Below are 13,166 nucleotides of genomic sequence, written 5' to 3'. Positions count from 1 at the left end.
CCTTTACAAAGAATATGCCTTTACCACGAAAATGTATTTATTTCACAGGTAACTATAAAGTCTTTTCATATATATATGTTAAAAAAAAACACACCAGGCACTCACTAAGTTTTCGTTTCAACCAGCATATATTGCACCATTCAGATGCACTTTGGGTAATGCCTTCCGCAGTGTTTGCAACATAAACGAAGCGGGCTGAACTTAAATGCTTTCACTTGTCCTCATTCCGGGAACTACGTCAGTCATCAAAGTAGGACTGCGCCATTCAAAAATGCAATTCGGTCTTTTAGCCCGCCATGTCAGAGCGATGGTATATGTATCACAAGTTCCACATCCTATATTTTACTAATCACAGTCTCAGCCTTGGACCGGCAATTTAGATCACTTTTGCCACAGGCAGAGAACAATGTGGAAAAAAACTAAGCGGCTGCAAGCTCAGATATGGCACGGTGCAATCAGTCCTCCAAAGTCAATCACACCCCAGTTGGGCTTCTCTTGTTTGCCCCCAAAATCCAAGCAATTCAAGTTGGCAAAATTGCTCTTCATTAAACCAAATATCCTGACAAAATCACCCCTTGTTGTAACCATATTGTAACAATACGGGCACCAACCAGTCAGAATTGCCCAATGATTGACTTTGGAGGACTGCTTGCATTAGATTGGTCCAGGATCTCATTTGACAAACCCACATCACCCCCAACCTTAGCAAACTCCACTGACTCCGGGTACAGCAAAGATACCACTTCAAGCTACTGAGCCACGCATACAAAGCCCTGCACAACTGCGGCCCAGCCTACTTGAACCACCGCCTTAACCAGACACCACCACTCCGCATCCCTTTTTCTAACCCTCACCCTCGCATCTGACATAGCAGAAGCAGCGGTCACTCCTCCTACCTACCACCAAACACATGGAATGAGCCATCCTATCATCTCTGGACCTCCTCATCACTTCTAGAGTTCAGACAATCCCTGAAGATCGGTCTATTTAACTAATTAACTGGATCCTGCCAGCACCTGGATGGATTCCCTCACGGGTGACAAGAAGCGCTATACAAATCTACTGGTTGACTCATTCACCATAGGGCGTCTTTAAAGCAATTAGGAAGAAGTCCACACTTCTCACTGCAGGTAGCAAACAACTATTCACTGTAAGCTCATGTGTGCATCATAATTGCTACACAGTAACAAGGCAGCCGTAGGACGGTGTACTCCTTTTAACAGCTCTTTTTATTATTCCTTAGAGGAATCCATTTATTTGAAGTAACAATTATTCCTGGTCAGCCAGTGCTTTCAATGGGCAGGTACAGTAAGGTGTTTAGTACCAGCACTTCTTTCATTTGAAAGAAAAAGTACATGCACTTCTCAGCAGGGGTCTAATAATGTTAATGGGAGGGTAACACTTCTCAGCAGGGGTCTAATAATGTTAATGGGAGGGTAACACTTCTCAGCAGGGGTCTATTATTTTTAATGGGAGAGTGACAATTCTCAGTAGCGGGCCAACATTTTTTAACGGGAGAGTACTGGCACTTCTCAGCGTGGGTCCAATATTTTTTTACGGGAGATTACTGGTGTTTCTCAGCAGGGATTCAATATTTTTGATTGGAGTATACATGCATTCTCAGCAAGAGACCAATAATTTCAGTGGAGATATCAGCACTTTTCAGCAGGTACAAAACCTTTGATGGCAGAGTACCGGCACTCCTCAGCAGGGATGTAATATTTTAGTGGCACTTCTCAGTAGCACGCAGGCGCTCTGCGATGATGAGAACCAGCACTTCTATATTTCCATGTCAGGCACGGTTGTCAGCTGTGCTCTTCAGACTAGCATCTCAATGGGTGATACAATTATTTTAATGTCCCTCTTCCCATAAGCCCCAAGGTCTCTCCCGTCCGCCCCTTGCAGCATGGAGAACGCAAGGGGCGGCATTCTGCAGCGGCCCACTTTTCTAAAGACTCCAGGGTGAGAAGAACAAGAAGATATTCCAATCAGAGGGGGCAATTCTCTTTTTGGGAGGTTTAATAAGGATAAATATTACTCATATTTAAGGAGAGGGTATTAATTTGGGCAGGAGCGGACTCAGGAGTCCATTTTTTAGACCAAAACTCATTTCTCACCATCAGACTTTGTTCTAGACCAAGAAAGAGAAAGTCAGAAAAAGTAGAAGGGGAGGAAAAGAATGACCAGGAGGAAAGAAGGAAGTAAAGAGCCTGCGAGAGTTAGATAAAGAAACAGGAGGTGTTGGAAGCAAGAAGCAAGAGGCATGAGGAGAGATCAAGACCAGGTAAGCTTAAAATTCACAAACCAGGACATTCAACAGCACCTAAGCACAATATAGCGCCTGCAGTTATTTCTATTTTTTTTATTTTTAGCAAAGCAAGCACTGAATTTTACAAAACCTAGTAGTCTTGATGGAAATAACATGCATTGTGGGATGTGCGCGGTGCAAAAAGACCAATAAAAGGCAATGAACCCTGCCAAAGAAAACATATTGTGGAAAAAATATCCCTGTGCACTTCTGATAACTCCAGAGAAATGGTTGGCTGGGGTGGGAGGTCAAGGTGAAGAAACCATTAATGGACTCAGGGTGGGGCAGCAGCAAAGTAAAAACCGGCAACTAAACCTTCACTTCAGTGAAATGGAAACGGAGGTCGACTGAGGGAGGGCATCCTGGCGCACTTAGGCCTGCCCTCTCTTTTAGTGCTTGAAGGCCCATTCTGACACACCCAGGGAGCCCCCGAGCCCTGAACATTCCATTGGAGGCCCCGCAGCTGACGCTCTTTCTGCACTGCAGAATCAGCCGCCGCTGCACGGCTCTCCCTTTCACCCACAGCAAGCTGCGTCCTCCCCCGCTGCCTGGTCTCTGCTGAAACCTCCCAGTGATAGAAAAACAGTTTAAAAAAATGCAAATGCATGTAACTGAGTAATCAACAGATCTAAAGGCTGCCTGAATCTGAATTTACGGTGACAATCATTTTTCTTTAATCTTTTTCAAAGGTACAGTGAGCTGGTAACAGATGAGTAACAGATGATCAGGGCGGGCTCGCGACTTCCCTGGAAGCGGCTGCAGGTCTCACCTGTATATGGGCTCGACAAATTTCCCAGGGGCGAAGGGGGCGCCGCCCCGTGCGGGCAACTATCAAAAGGGGTCAGGGGCTGGTCTGGGCTGTCTCCCACGGTGGGGGGAGTGGAGGTGACACATGCCTTTCAAGTGTCAGTGCTGGGATGAGCTGCGCCACTGAAAGGCACGATAGCAGCATCTTACCTGTGCGTGTCTCGGCCGCTGCTGCTTAGGGAACCCGAAGGTGGAGCAGTGTCACCAGGGCGCATAGCGTTCCCCTCCAAGCCATGTGCTGCGGGAGAGGCTTGCCCACCTTGCCTGTGTGCCCTGGGCGCTTCACCGCCACCAGTCACATGGCGGCCTGGGTCTCGCTGCTGTCGGGAGAGAAGTGCAGATCTGAACAAATTGCTCTCAGCAGGCAGCCGCCGCTCTTTCGCTTTCGGGGTCTTGTTGAGTGTCACTTAAGGATATTTGACTTTGAATGGGTGGGAAGAGGCATATTATTTTCGCGGTCGTTATGGCTAGGTAGAAAACTATTAATACTTTTTTTTATTTTTAATCTTACAGCTTCTTGTTCTTAAAACGGAAAATGTACCCCAAGTTTTCAAAAACTGCGTGCATAGTGACTGCGGCCGTGTTTGCCTTTCTCCGCTGGCTTTCTTGCTGGCTTTCTCCGACGTGGAGCTTGACGAGCCTTAAATGGGCGAACTTTTGTGCTGTCGGCCTTCCACCCTTGGTCCGCCCTCACACGCAGCAGGAATGAAATAATCAACAAGCGCCCCACACCCAGGCACTTAAGGAGGCAGTGTGAGGTGCTGGCTTTCTCCGACGTGGAGCATGGCAGGAATGAAATAATCAAGCGCCCCACACCAGAGCACTTAAGGAGGCAGTGTGAGGAGCTGGCTTTCTTATGAAAGGAAAACCGACTTCACATGTCTAATAGTCGGTAGTGATATAGCGCGTTTGCATATGAGTGGCATCAATTGACAATGCATAACAACAGTAATGCACGGTTTATATCAGAATCAGTTGCTGAAATATCGTACAGGAGAAAAAAGGAAGGGGTTGCAGTAGAGCAAGGCAACAACATTTATAACAAGTCAGGTCCCGGGCCGGCCAGCCAATCACAGCGCGGCCCGGGAATGACGTCACGGGGGTGTCCCGGGCCGGCAGCCAATCGCAGCGCGGCCCGGGACAAAGGGGCGGGGCTTAAAAAAAGCACCAGAAACGCCCCCGAATCGCGTTTTCGTGAGAAAGCGCGATTGACAGCCTCTGCCTCCCAATGGCTAGCCTCCATTTATGGAGCTAGCCAATTGGAAACAGAGGCTGTCCTAACCTCACTATTAAAAACAACAGATTTCGATCTGGGAGTGGCTTCGCCCCTCGCCAGGTTACGAAACCTAAAAAGGAGTGAGATGTGACAGCGGAAATCAGCAAGTTCTAACCAGGAGCATGTCAAAGGACCTGGATCGACCAGGAACAAGCAACACAAATCGCTAGTCTTGTTAAATATTAATCTTGTTTTTAAAAAATCAGTGTCAATTTTTTTTATGTATTATATAATTTTTCTAGTTTGATTGTTTTCTACTTTTCTATTTTTCCCCATTTTTATAACATCCGGAACCAACCCCATGTCTGCTATAGGCACAGCACAGCATTATTTGTTTAAGGATGTTTCCATTGTCATCTTTACCTCCCTGAGTGCCACATCCCATTCCCAACTTGATACTCATAAAGGTAACTGTTACATCTGTATGTTGTTATTTTTGCTCTGTCATATCCTTTCTGAGTGTACACCATGAAAGTTTATGTTGGTGTGGGTTTACAAATGGATACACTGTATTATATTGACATTAGGTAACTGACAGCTTCAAGATGGACCAAAGGAAAGGTGCTGCCAAGAAAGTGGCCTGTGATAAGAAGGGGCTTACCACCACTGGTAAGTTTCCCCAGGCCATTGTAGGAAAAAAGTGTGCCTGTTGCACTAGCTTAAAGAGCTAGCCTGGATCAACAATCCTGCATCAGTGAACCCACACCAGCGTAGGCCCAAGCCAATGTCTGGTACAGACGAGACATGACTTTAAAATGAACTTATCTCTTTTGCAAAGTAGTACCCATCGAAGCAGGAAACTCAGACAAGTGGACAACAACAGTCACAGCCAGCAATAGAAATCCCTTCCAAAATAGGGGCAGTTCAGGAGATGCTCAGGGTGTAGAATGCTCTCTTTCAGAAGATTCGTTGTCTTCCAGATCTCCAGCAAGAGAAAGAAGGATCATAAGGGATGCTTCTTCTCCAAGCTTCCCTTATGATGATCAAGACTCCACTTGGATCCTGTCTCAGTTTGAGAGTGAGACACACCAGGAGATGCTACAGAAAAGGAAGGTTCCTGAAAGCTTTAGAGTTATGGATGTAGAAGAGAAGGATGACGATGAGCCAGTCATCATGGATGTTAGTCATGGATGTTAGTCTATCCCAAGTGGACACGGACATTACTCCATCTCGATCTGCTCTGAGGGACGTGTCAAAGATGCCGCCACCACCGCCAGCTTCCCTATTTGCAATACCCTGGCAGCGACCTACATGTACAAACATCTCAGTAGAAGAAGGCATTACAGAGAGGAAAATGTCCAAATTCCCACCTACAGACATTTCATCTGACATTGGCTGTGCTACTAGTGTAAAACGTGGACCTCCTCAGTTTGGGACTTCTTTAAAGAAGGAGCCAAACATTACCATATGCTCCATTTGTGGAGCAAGTGTTAGTCAGAGTAAGCTTGGTACAAGCTATGGTACCGGAGGACTTTGAGAAAATAACACACAGTCCAGTGGGAGGAGCCCCTTAGCAGTGATGTTGGTGAAGAGGGTGAACGGCTGAGCAGGGAGTAAGGTCCAATAACACTGGAAGGTTTAGAAGCTGAATACATCTTCACTACGAAAATCAGTTCTTTCTCAAGCTGTGCAGTAGTATCGCCCACATCAGCAATGTTGCAATGGCACAAGACTCCCAAGGCCTGCATCAGTGGCAACAGAGAAGAAATAAATCCAGGCTATTATTTCTGGCATATAAGGCAAGAGAGGCAGTACGAAGGCAACCACCCAAAAGCACATTTATACAACGTGAAGCTGGCTAAAATGTTAGCACTGAACCTCCTCCATCTGTGGAAGAAGTACGTTTTATATAATGTGTGGCAGCCATCTGCCTTCAATGGACGTTTCCTAGCCAGTCCTATTTTTCCGGAGTTTCTTTTCCAGTGCTACATCACAATTTGCTCAAATTGCTTGAAAAAGCTTTGCAGCAGAGTGCTGTTCACACTAGCCACCTGACAACAGACATGTGGACTAGTTGCCAAGCTACTGATTACATGTGCATCACTGCACATTGGATCTCTTTTGTGGAGGCTAGATGAATGATATCTGCAGTTTTTGACACTGATAAAATGTTTAATGGCACTCGGTAGTATGCAACAGAAGCCATGTCACTATGGAGAAATCTCATACTGCAGGAAATATCTTGGAAGACTTTAACAACAAAGTCTTTCAATGGCGGCAACAAAGTGGGCTTAACATTGGATTTGTTGCCATGGACAGTGGCAGTAATATAGTTAATGTCATAGCAGATGGTGGCTATTTCAGGATCCTGTGTTTGGCACACTGCATTAACATCATTGCATGGGTCTTTCTCAAAAAAGACTGAGTCAGCAACTGTCCACCTGCAGAAGAATCATCACTCATATCAGATATTCTTTTAAAGCCTGGAAGCTACTGAGGGTCATTAAGCGTGATACTAGAATGCTAGTTAAAACATTCACCTGCATCAGTGGCAACAGAGAAAAAAAATACAGGCAATTATTTCTGGCATATTAGGCAGGAGGGACAGTACAAACACAGCCACTCAAAGGCACATTTATACAACGTGAAGCTGGATAAAATGTTGGCACTGGACCTCCTCCATTTGTGGAAGAAGTGGGTTTTATAGAATTTGTTATAGTCATCTGCCTTAAATGGAAGGTTTCTAGGCTATTTCAGGATCCTGTGTTTGGCACACTGCATTAACATCATTGCATGGGTCTTTCTAAAAAAAACGAGTCCGCAACTCATTTCAGATATTGTTTTAAATCCTGGAAGCTACTGTGGGTCATTTAGAGTGATACTAGAATGCTAGTTAAAACACATTGGAAATTAACTTATTGAATGCTGCAATTTCTATTTGAGCAGGATAGACCGATCAATGAATATGACATGCAAAGGGGGATGTAACTGTGAACGGCATGATCACTGAGAGGGACCAATGGGGCCTAGCCAAATACCTTACAGAGATGCTGCCTGCTTTTGAGGTTTTCACGTGGTAAGTCAGCAACAAGGACAGTACCATGGGCCAATCTATCCCGTTGTTGCATATGCTAAAGGAACAGCTAATGGATGCGTCTGGAATGTACCCAGTAGTGGATGAAAAAAAAGATCCGTATGAGTTGGTGGAGGGCCTAATCTTTTGCTTATCTGTTAAGACACAGGAGCAAAGAGACATTGTGCCAAACAAACATTACTGGCCACTTTCATTCCTTTTTTCAGATGATGATGTTTCAAACTACAAAACTTGGATCGGTGAGCAAGTCGGTGACCTAGAAAAACAATGCCAGGGACTTAGAGGTCCCTGGAATTGAACCTTCAACGTCAGAGCCTGAGGCAGGGCTGTTGGCTCACAGCAGCCAAAATCAAAGACAAGAACACAGCAGCAGAGTAACAAGAGAATCAGCACAAAAATCTGCATATGATTGGTTTCTACTGGCAGGGCTTACATCCAGTGCAAAGTTGACTGCAAAAGAGGTCAAGCAAGGTGGAGCACCAATGACTATTGAGAGGATGGTACAGGCCTATCTGGATGACCGAACAGAGGTCTGTCTTTTGTTAATAAAAACATTCTTTTTATTTAACATTCACTCAAAACATCTCTTCACACATATGTTGCAAATTAGTACACACATGTGTTTCATAGGTCTACATCCACAATTTGGTTTCACACTCTCTAAGCTTCCCATATCGTCCCACCCCCTTTTCAAAGCCCCATGTATTCCTTTCCTTACCTTTTTATGTGACTTTCTCAGCTCCAGCGCACCAATCCAAATCTTCCTCCCATTCTTTTTGGTCTAGTGGTCATCTTGCCCCCACTTCCTGGCTATGTAGCTTTTTGCCACCACTGCAGCAATTTTAAGCCATATTATTGTGTACTTGCAACATTTTACCTCTCCTGTCATGCATAGTGAGGTTTGCTGCATCGCACGCTTGTTCCTCCCCTGTTTGCTAATTTGCATGTCTTTGCTGCTGACTTCACCTGTTTTAAATCGAGCACTTATTTTAATCCTTTGCATTTTGATCATTTTTAAACATAATCTCCTGTTAAATTTTGCCGCATAACTGTATTTGAATTTGTTGCGCACCCCAACTAGAGCCGCCATCTTGGGGCAGTGCGCGCTCTAGTCTAGTTGGCTGCCGGGGCCTTAAAAATGTGGGCTGCATGGTCATGCGCAGCTGACGCACTAAAGGTGTGCCTAAGGCAAGCCCGACTCACCCGTCCGAGTCCCAGATGAGACCAGCGCCAGCCATGCTGCATGCCGAGTTCTAGGACCGGATGGCAGATTGTGCTACACCAGGGAAGCATTATGGGACCTTGATTCCCACACCTGAATCTATCAAGGTATTTGGGATGTTCTTGCTGGCAACAACAATGTGTGCCCGGCTTGTGACTTTAAGTTGGGTCTTGGCCTAGTCACCCCTGCCCAAGTCAGCACAACTCACTGTCGAGCAATGAGGACTCCCTCGATTGTGGCAGCTATGATTAATACTCGGTCACTTAGGGAACATCACGTTGAGGTCTTTGATCTCCTCGATGATAGATCTTTAGATCTATTGTTCATTATGGAGTCTTAGCTCAATTCTTCGTCCGATCCCGCTGTTACCCTTGCCACGCCTAAGGGCTAAAAGAATGCTAGAGCTGACCGCCCAGAAGGGAGGGGGTGGTGTGGCCATTTTCTACAAGAACAAATGGGATTTACGCAAGGGGGATGTTACCGCCTGGGGAGTTTGTGAGGAACTTGATTTTAGTATCTGGCTCCCAGCCCACTTCACCCTGGGAGGGTCCCTGATTTACAGACCCCCTGGTCCGGTGGGACCTTATTCCACTGGCTTTTGGGGATTCTATTGTTCCAAGGGCTGCTAGTTTTCCCCACTACATTGTCCTAGGGGATCTCAACATCCATTTTGATCAGACTGAGGCTAATGACTCGCTTGACTTCCTGGATATGTTACATTTGGCCAAACTTGAGCAGCGGGTCAGCCTCCCTACCCATCAGACTGGCCATTTATTGGGTGCAATTTGCACTAACTTTCCTATTGCGATAAGGGACCCGTGCCCAGTTTTGTGGTCTGACCACTTCTTAACATATTCCTCATGCAAAGTGTCCAAACGCAGAGCCCGTAGCACATTTTTTTTGCAAACCTGCTTTCAGTAAAATTGGCTCAGATACATTCAACCAAGTCCTGGAAGCTTCTAGACCTCTCATCTCGGGTGACCTTGAGGACAGAATTGCTGGATTTTCCAGCTGGGTCGCTAAGGCAGTTGACCCACTTGCCCCGCAGCGCTCTTCTAGGCTGTCTAGGGAATCCCCCTCCAAACCTTGGTACAGCCCTGAGCTGAAAACACTCAATCAGGAATGCACGATTCTTGAGTGAGCGTGATGTCGCGGTGATTATTGCCCTGCAGCCAAGCTGAAGCTCAGACTCAAGCAAAACATTTATTATGAGGCCATAACTCAGGGTAAAAGGCAATTCTATTCAAGCCGTATTGACTCTGCTAAAAACAATGTTAAAGACATTTTTGCAATTGTTCAGAGCTTTATGTCCCCTTCAGCTCAAACTAGCACGTCTGCATCCTCAGTCACTTTGTGCAAGACTCTTTCTAAGTGCTTCTTGGTGACAATGGTACCAAGGTAATTTCTGTATCTTCTCCAGCTGACTCTGGACTTGTTTTGTGTGCTTTCACGCCGGTGGATTTGCCTGATTCTCTTGAAATTCTTAAGTCCTTAAAATCTGGTTCCCCCTCTGATCCGTGCCCTGCTAGACTGCTAGCAGCAGCAGCAGCAGAGACTATTATGCAGAAGTGAACAGCATTATTAATATGTCCCTCCAGACAGCTAGTGTTCCAGAGGCCTGGAAGCAGGTCAAAATTACACCTCTTTTAAAAAAGTTGTCAATAGACCCTCTTAATCCCATTTCCCTGTTATCTGGGCTGGCCAAAGTGTGCGAGAAGGTTGTGAACAAACAACTCACCGAGTTTGTTGAGATGAAGGGCTTGCTGCATCCGGCCCAATCAGGGTGAGTGTCTGGACGCCGGCGGCAGGGCAGCATTAATTCTGCTCGACCTCTTGGCCACATTTCACATGGTCCCGCATTCTTTACTTCTGGCGTGACTTGCCAGGATCGGTGTGTCAGGTACTGCCTTGAGCTGGCTTCGGTCCTTCTTGGAAGGACGGGCCCAGCAGATTTGGATTCCTCCGTCCTCTTCCTCTCTTCAGTTAGTGACTACGGGAGTCCCTAAGGGGTCTTCCCTAAGTCCTCTTCACTTCAACATTTATGTTACACCTCTAGTATATATGGCTGAGGGCTTGGGGGCCAAGGTGATGGCCTATACCGATGACCTCTGGCTGATTTTCACCGGGGACAAAAACGTGGATTCAGTTTTCTCTGTTTACCACTGTCTCTCTGACATGTTTAATTGGCTAGCAGCTGCGCAACTCAAGTGTAATGAAGAGAAGTCAGAGATTCTCCTCTTTAGAAAATTTCCTCCTAACTTCCGGGAATCGCTCTGGCCACCTGAGTTCCCTTTGCCCACCTCTACAGGGAAGGCTGCCAAGAACTTGGAGGTGTGGTTCGACAAGAGCCTTTCCTTCTTGACTCACATCAAGAAGTTGGGCGGCAATTGTTTTGGTCTTCTCAATTCCCTAAGGAAGTTCTTTCCTCTCCTTCCCCAGGCAGCGAGATAAACAGCATTCTGCACTCATTATGTCCTGGCTGGACTATGCCAATGCTTTTTACATTGGCATTCCGGTGTACCTGCTGAATAAGCTTCAGGTGGTCCATAATGCGGCACCCAGACTTCTTTTGGGCATTTCCACCAGGAATAGCATGCAACATCAACTGCGTTCACTACACTGGCTTCCTGTGGCTGAACGGGTGAAGTATAAATCGTTGGTTATGGCCCATTGCACTCTTCATGGCCTCGGCCCATCATACCTGCAAAAAGGTTTTTCCCTGTATGTTCCCGCCAGAAATCTGCACTCTATGGGCTTTATTTATGAAAGCCTTGCGCCACCGGTACGTCACTTTTTCCCATGTTAAAAGTGACGCACCGGCGGCGCAAGGCCTTCATAAATAAGGCCCTATGTCTTTTTGCCTTGCTCAGGTCCCCCAATTTAAATATCAGAGACTGGGTGTCAAGTTCCTTGGCACTGAAGGCTGCTGTGGCTTGGAACACACTTTCCCTGAATTACACAACATTCAGGACCTAGCAGTTTTTAAGAAAAACCTGAAAACATATATTTTTGTTTAAATGACATTTCCACCTCTCATGGCCCCGCGCCAGACACTCATGAGTATCTTTGCACTTTATAAATCAAAGTAACATAACAAAACATAGTAGCAGCATCGCAGCTCCACTGGGATCTCTTACTCGTGACTTCAGATATAACTCTTGTCACCTCATTCCAGAAATTATGAATGAATCTACATTCCAAAATGATGTGAAAGAAGGAGACTATTTCACCACACCCCCTCACACAAAACTTAGATATACCATGGCGCAGTCGATTTAAAAATGTTCTTGGAGTGTACAACCTATGGAGAATATGTAGTTAAGTGAGACGTAACCAGGCTCTTACGGCTACTTCCCATGGACTATGCACTGCCTCCTCCCATTCATCTTCCTCTAGGGGCCCCAGTTCTGTTCCCCACACCCTCCTTAGGGGGTCTATTGGATTAGGTCAATTGTGCGTTATTGTGTTATATATTAATGTAGTGACCTTTGATATCATTGGATCTATTAATAATCTTTCTTCCAGAGGAGAGTAATCTGTGAGAGTTTACCCTCCTTATTGTGTTGGCGTAGAGCATGGCCTAGTTCCATGTACTTGAATTTCTCTATGCCTCTCCCCTCCATTTGTCTCCTCAACTGTCTATTCCCAACTGTCAGGTTGTCAGAAGAACAAGAAAGATAAAGCACGCCACTAACCTCTTCCTAGCAACCAGCAGGGAAGATGGCGTGTGTCGAGGAGGCTCACTACTCTCCTGAGCGCAATTCTCAACAGTGTAGTAAACACAGATATGGAAAATAGAACCCTGGGGAAAAGAAAAGGGAACAAAATATCAAAGAGTATTACCAGGAATTCTTGCTTCCTAGGTCTGGTCTAGGTTTCTGAATATCTTCCTTTTAGGTTAATGCACTGCATGGAGAAAAAAGAGAAAGAGAGACAAGCCTGAAATGCCACACAGACAACATACAGATTCAGTCAACAGTTTTTTTTATATATATGTCTTTCACTCACAAGGAGCACTGCAGCAAACTCTCCTAAAATAATTTGGATACTAAATCCTCCAGACACCATGAATCTTTGGACGCCACATGGAAACACCAGGATCCTTCAGGCTTCAAATCAATCAGGGTCTTCAGCAACAGTAAATGTTAAATTAAAGCACAAACGAATAAGGGGCACTCCACTTCTGTTCAAATCACAGCGAGTGTTAGTATAATTTCAAATAAGGCCCCGAACGCTGTTATTAAAGCACAGCGGAAGAGTCAGTAGCAGCACCCACGCGGTTCTCTAAGCCGCTGGAGGGTCTGCCAGGAGTACGTGCGGAGTGTTCGTTTTCAGCGCACAATGCCAAAATCAGCAAAACAAGGAACAGGAGGAAAAGAGAGGCGCTCCGGCGCTTCTTCTACCCGAGAATCATGATGCCTGAAAAGGCTCCCAAACAGGAGACGGGCACTCAATCTGGCAGTCTTGAAAGGGGCACACAAGTGCTTCATGGAGCTTCAAAATCCTCGGGCTGCAAACA

The 13,166-nt window shown here is 45.8% G+C and overlaps 1 long non-coding RNA gene across 1 annotated transcript in view; it reads right to left on the bottom strand.

Moving 5' to 3' along the window:
- LOC144768628 (uncharacterized) overlaps positions 1 to 12,877 on the bottom strand; it is an 83,065-nt gene extending 70,188 nt beyond the window's left edge. The window contains exons 1-2 of the long non-coding RNA XR_013598588.1: positions 12,656 to 12,877; positions 12,491 to 12,553 (exon numbers count right to left, since the gene is read on the bottom strand). This is a non-coding gene — a long non-coding RNA (uncharacterized LOC144768628). The remainder of the gene's footprint in view (positions 1 to 12,490; positions 12,554 to 12,655) is intronic.
- Between the last annotated feature and the right edge of the window lie 289 nt (positions 12,878 to 13,166).

Source organism: Lissotriton helveticus, chromosome 1_1 (genome assembly GCF_964261635.1).
Source record: "Lissotriton helveticus chromosome 1_1, aLisHel1.1, whole genome shotgun sequence".
Taxonomy (NCBI): Eukaryota; Metazoa; Chordata; class Amphibia; order Caudata; family Salamandridae; genus Lissotriton; species Lissotriton helveticus.
The sequence above is the reverse complement of the archived record's forward strand: the minus strand, read 5'-3'. Positions and strand labels throughout refer to the sequence as shown.